The sequence below is a fragment of the Octopus bimaculoides genome, chromosome 21, assembly GCF_001194135.2.
Source record: "Octopus bimaculoides isolate UCB-OBI-ISO-001 chromosome 21, ASM119413v2, whole genome shotgun sequence".
NCBI classification, from domain to species: domain Eukaryota; kingdom Metazoa; phylum Mollusca; class Cephalopoda; order Octopoda; family Octopodidae; genus Octopus; species Octopus bimaculoides.
In genome coordinates, this window is record NC_069001.1 from 28,826,982 (window position 1) to 28,833,692 (window position 6,711).

The following is a 6,711-nucleotide window of genomic DNA, read 5'->3' on the forward strand; positions in this document are numbered from 1 at the left end:
ATATATATATTCAAGTCTTCGAGCATCCTATTGTTGTTTGAGACAGTCAAGACAAAGTATATACGATCAAAGTGGTCCGCTGTCTTGCTGATATGAATATTTCTTTATAAATGAAAGAGAAAGAGGACTACTATAAACAGCAACTTCTATATCCAGATTATAAATTCACATATATAGTGATAATAAATGACGCACGTCATTTGTGAATATATTTAAGTGACAATCTTGATAAGATGAAAAAAAAAAAGGATGGGAAAAAACCTAATTAAATCAGGCAATTAACTTGCACATTACAAATACAATCTGTTAGTGGAACAATACAAACAGGCATAACATCTCTCAAGTTTAAAATCTGACATAGTTTTTGTCATCTACCTGCCAACGATGTCGATTTCTATCTTAATTAGTAACCAATTCCTTCCTAACGGGAACAAATTTAGGTAATAAAAAGCAAAGGAGAATATGCATGTATGTGTATATGTCGTTTCTATTATTGCCAAAGTGTCGTAAGTTCAAAACGTTGCTTTTTCAGAAAACAATAAAATAATTTCTCTATTCCATAGCAAAATTGTTGTAGTAACTTTGACAAAGATATCGATACGATAGTTTGACTAAAAGAACCGGCTAATGTAAGTAAAAATAAATAGTGAAAATAAAAAGCATTTGTCCAAATAATAGCGATGATATATGTGTATGTATACACACACACACACACACACACACACACACACATATATATATTATATGTAGATGCACGTACATAAATGCATATACACAAATTGTATACACGCATGGGGGCGTTTTGTGTTATAGGAATATACGTGTGTGATTGTCTATATATATGTATATATATATATATATATATATATATATACATATATACACACACATACAGGATGCCGTATAGGACTTTTCGACCGTTTCAGAGTATGTTACATATATTTTCATGCACACAAAGGAATAGATACAAATAGTTGTATGCATGTGGGCGAGGGAGGAGAATATTCCTGGCTTGAAGTGTTCCGGGAAAGGCCTGGTTAGTAGCTCATCCTCCGTAGTTCTTTTACGGGGCTTGCATAAAATGTGTGAATCTGAAAGGAACTTTTCAGCATCCCCTCACAGATATGCATAAATAGATAGAGAGACCGATAGGCAGACAGAGGAGAGATATAAGTATAAATATATGAATGATTTATCTGAAAATTTATCATTCATCTAATTTCAGTTTTGACTATCTACTTAAAATATCTCATCATAATTTGTGGAAAAGTGAATCTGATAATATCTGAATAGTAATTTATACAACGCGCTACTGAGTGTGGCCTTGACAATGAAAGCCAGAAATGTAGAGCATAATCTTATCTCGTTTGAATTTGAAATGACTATTTCTGTTGAAAAGTTTTCATTATCATACATACATCTACTGCTTACACCAGGGATAGCATTGATCACGAGACATGTTTGCCTATATATATATATATATATATATATATATATATATATATATATATTATACTGTTCCGTGATATACATATATATAGGATAGTGGCACAACAATGCATCAATCTTTACTGAAAATAGCAGTCGATAATATATACGACGCTATAGTAAAGCTTCACTGTATATATATATATATATATATGTATATATATATATATATATACTGGCGTAAATGCTCGCGGGCAAACATAAAACAATTCATATACCTGTAGGGAGAACATTAAATAAATGTACAACCTAGACATGGATAATCGAGGACCGAGATTTCGAATTTTCAAAATTCCTGGCCGTTAACATACCTTGGGTAAGTGTCTTCTGCTATAGTCTCGGGCCGACCAAAGCCTTGTAAGTGGATTTGGTAGACGGAAACTGAAAGAAGCCTTTCGTATATGTATGTGTGTGTGTGTGTGTGTGTATTATGTATGTGTGTATATGTTTGTACGTCTGTGTTTGTTCCCCAACTATCGCTTGACAACAGATGTTGGTGTGGTTACATCCGCCAAAAGTGAGCGATAGAATATGTACAATGCTTGCGAAGAATAATTTCTGGGGTCTGTTCCGTGAAAGAAAACTCAACAAGAATTGTACTCCATCTAGTGAGAGATAAATATCATTTATTTAAAGGACACAATACTTTTCTTTAAGTGCTACTAATTGTTTGATCTGTTGAGAAATATCTCGAACATCAGGCACAAACCACGAATAACGAACTGAAAACAAATGCATAAGAGAAGAAACGCGAAAAATCTAAGGCAGTATAGAGACAACTTATATAGGAAACGCGTGGCTTAGTGTTTATGGTGTTGGACTTATGATCGTAAAATTGCGGTTTCGATATCTGAGCCAGGCTATGCATTGTGTTCTTGAGGAAAACACTTTATTTTATATTGCTACATTTGCCCAGCTGGCAAAAATTAGTAAACCTGTGATGGACCGGCGTCCCGTCCAGGTGGAGAAAATATACGGCATGGAAACCGCCAAACCAACCCTATGAGTTTGTATGATTTGGGAAGGAACCTATAAACATACACACACACACACGCGCGTACACACATTCACAAATATCTCCATATATTTACACGCACACGTGTTATGACATTCGGATCTTTTGAAATATAATGTGTGCGGGGAAAAGTCTGTATACGTCACGCTCTCTGTTGAAGTAAAACAATGTCTGACGAAGTTACATGCATACACACACATACATACACACACACACAAGCACACACATATATATATATGAAAGCCTATTACAATTAATATAGTTTTTGAAATATGTAGATGATTGTTTTTTTCTCTTTTTTTTTAATGTCATGCAATCTAATCTGAAGATGTTACTAACCTTTTTTTTTGCCGTTTGTGACTGCTTTCGTTTAACCTTTCCAAACAAGCATCCACGTATGTATCAGTATATATGTGGACGTTTGTGTTTCTGTGTGTCTGTAGTTTAATAGATACATAGACAGTTATATAGATTGTTCTACGCATGATGAGAGAGGAAGAAATGGCAAGATGACATATGACATAGAGTGACCAAAGAAGTGCAGAGTGTGGCATGATGCTGAAAATGCCAGCAGCTATAAATGCAAGAAAGTTTAGCTTTTGTTGTGCTATCTGATTTTTTTTCTTTTTTCCTTTTTTGCTTACTTTTAATCATTCTGATGTTAATGTCATGGACGGCAGATTTATATCATGAAAGAAATATTTATTTGAAAGTTTATTAGTTGCACTTTTATCCTCCACTATGATATAGAACATCAATGCCTCTGCATGTTCTCACGAAATCACGTGCACATAAATAAATACACACGGAAATATACTCGCTTATGCACACACGTTCACACATACACGAATATGCAGTATCTCTACTACTGGTGAGTTTAGATCTCAAATTAGTGAATCATCAGTCAGAATATTTCCTGTAAAGTGTTGTAGTTACTATTGCACATAAAAATAGCAATAACGACAAATGATATCATTTTTTTTCCTCACCGTACGTTTCACCGTTTTGATGAGTTGCACCTCTACATGGGATGTTCCTAATGAAATTGAATCCTGAACTTCAATAGTTCATCGGAGGAAAACATAAATGTATGGTGTTAGACAGATAAAATATTTTTCATTTAAATGCATTTGATCTGTGAACATCCACTTCAGAGCATGCAAAGTATCCAGAATGCCAGAATGGGCAAACCTACATTGGAAACAAATAATATAGATTTTCATTCCTCATAATTTCTCATGTGTGTGACCGCGTGTGCATCGTTGGCGATTTTTCTTTCTCTGCCTTCCCTTCTTTAGACTTTTCCTATATTTCTGATGAAGAGCTCCGTTCGAAACATGAAATCCCCTTTCTTTTCTGTCCTTTCCTGAGCGTCCAATAACACTGTACGTATTCCACGTCCTCGCGTTGTTGTTTTTTGGTGCTTTTTCTTGCTTGTTCATGTTTGGATTGACTATATAATATATATGTACGTATATACATATGAGTAAATATAATGACAAGCAAGTTAAGTCGATTTACACAGAATATTAAATATATTTAATAGAAAAAACTGTACATACGCATGAATATTAATATTGCGACTTACAGAATATAAAAGATATCAGGAATTAAATAGGTAGATTTTTGCGAGTCCATCAGCTGTTTCTGGGAGCTTCGTGGTCCGGAGTAATGATGGTTACGTGGGTCCAATATCGGATAGCACCTTGTCTTCTACTATAGCATCGGGCCGACCAAAGCCTTGTGAGTGGATTTGGGAGGCAGGAGCTGAAAGACGCCCATCGTATATATATATGTGTGTGGGGGGGGGGTGTCTCCATTTGTCCCCTCCCCACATCGCTTGGCAACTGATTTTCGTGCGTTTACATCCCTTTACGTAGTGGTTCGGGAAAATAGGACGATAGAATAAGTTCTCGGCTTACAAAGAATAAGTCCTGCGGTCGATTCCCTCGTCTAAAGGCGGTGCTCCAGCTTCGCCGCAATCAAATGAAAAGAATAAATAAATATATATACATATATATTATTTATATAAAAGAATAAATATATATATATATATATAGGAGGTGGTATATATTCTCGTGCGTGTGGATATCTCTGCGCTTGTATGTGTGTGTTAGTTTGACAGTATGTGTGTGAGTTTATATCTGTGTATATTCTTTTACGCTTCGCTTCCAGACATACGTATAAAATTCGCTATATTGGCGCTATATTAATGAATTTATTTACAACGACTTCGGTATATCTCAAATATATGATCAGCAATGCTTATACGTGACATTCTAGTGAACAGAGATGCGTGGTTAAGTCTAGGGTAAGTAATGGAAACTAATATGATCGAGTGTGGGCCGTATTCCATTTCTTTAGAAAATTTGAGTTATGTATATATAGGTGTTAGGGAGGAAACCTTGCGCATGTTTACATAAATCAAGACAGGAGTATGGCCACTAGATATTTGAGTGACTTATGTACGTTGCAGACATCAAGTAAATTTTCGAAAGAACGTAGAATATGTCATTTTTGGAACAGTGGATCATGAAACGCATTAGGCTTTAAATTACAGCATGGACATATTGGACAGAAAAAGCTTTTTAAACAGAAAATAAGTCGAAGACTGTTTGTGATACGAACTCGCATACACTGAGAACGTAGTACAAATAATATTTAAAGGTATATGAAGGTGGTGAACTGGCAGAACCGTTTGCATGCCGGGTAAAATACTCAGCGGCATCCTGTCCGTATTTACGTTCTGAGCACAAATTCTGTCGATATCGATTTTGTCTTTCATCCTTCAAGGGTCGATAAAATAAGTACCAGTTTGAACACTGAAGTCAATACAACCTACTTACCATCTCGCTCAAATTGCTGGCTTTGTACCAAAGTTTAAAACCAATATTCAAACGTATTCCACTATCTCTGTCGACTACTCAAAACTAAATTTGATCAATTAATGTAGCTCACAACCTCACAAATTCTCATTTCGAAACTTAATAGGCCTTTTAGATATTTAATCTGCTGTAAACACAACCCGCCAAATTATCTACAAAAACCCCGCTTTCTTTCTGAAACATACTTGGAACTTAAATATTGACTATTGTGATATAAATCCAGTTTATAAAGGAATATTCAATTGTTATCCTTATGATTTAAGACAATTATCTCTTCTTCGTAACAATGTTACTTAAGGTCATACAGAAACATTCTAGTTTACATTTTGAATAATCATACGGCATGCTCACTGCAAACGTAACAGTGTGTGTACATGTATGTGTGTATATATATATATATATATATATATATGTACACATATATATATATATACACATCACATGCATATATGTACACACATATATATATATAGATACACACACACACACGCACATTATATATATATATATATATATATATAGGTGTATATGTATGTGTTTATATTTATAAATGTGTATGCGCGTGTGTGTGACTGATATGTATAAATTATATATGATACGTAATCGTGTGCGTGTGCCAGTGCACCGAGAATAAATGCGCGGACTTAAAACACGTTATCCAAGAATTTAGTTAGTATGTGTATGGCTTCTGCTGGACATACATAATTCATAGCAAATAAATAAAATATGCCAAAAGTTGTCGGAGAATTTGACACGCACCAATTTCTCCATTGAAGTTTGGGAAATTCTAGAACTCCGCTACACGCGATGTTACAGAATTGCAAACTGAAGCTGCCCATATATATACATACTTAATATTCACACACACACACACACACACACACACACACAAGATTCCGCATACAGATGCGCACACATGCACACGCACACGCACACTTGCACGCGTACACAAATGCACATACACCTGCATAAACTCACGCGCGCATGCAGACATACAAAAACATACAAAAACACGCAAACACAGAAATTGAGAAAGGAAATGAGATATAGATAGGTGTGTGTATATATATATATATATATATATATATATATATATCTATGGCCGAATTGTTAGTATGTTGGACAAAATATTTAGCGACATTTATTCCCGACACTTTAGATTCGGAGTTCAAATACCCGCGAGGTCTCATCTATGCATTTATTCACCTCAACTGAGTCGATGAAATAAAGTACCAGTCACATATTGGGATCGATGTAATCGACTTGCTAGAATCGATCCCGGCAACAGACCTGTGTCCCGTTCAGAGGAATGTTCTCATTTCG

The 6,711-nt window shown here is 35.1% G+C and overlaps 1 protein-coding gene across 1 annotated transcript in view; it reads left to right on the forward strand.

Annotated features, from left to right (window-relative positions):
* Window positions 1-6,711, forward strand: part of LOC106883108 (glutamate receptor ionotropic, kainate 2-like) — a 676,112-nt gene that overhangs the window by 624,150 nt on the left and 45,251 nt on the right. The window lies entirely within an intron of this gene.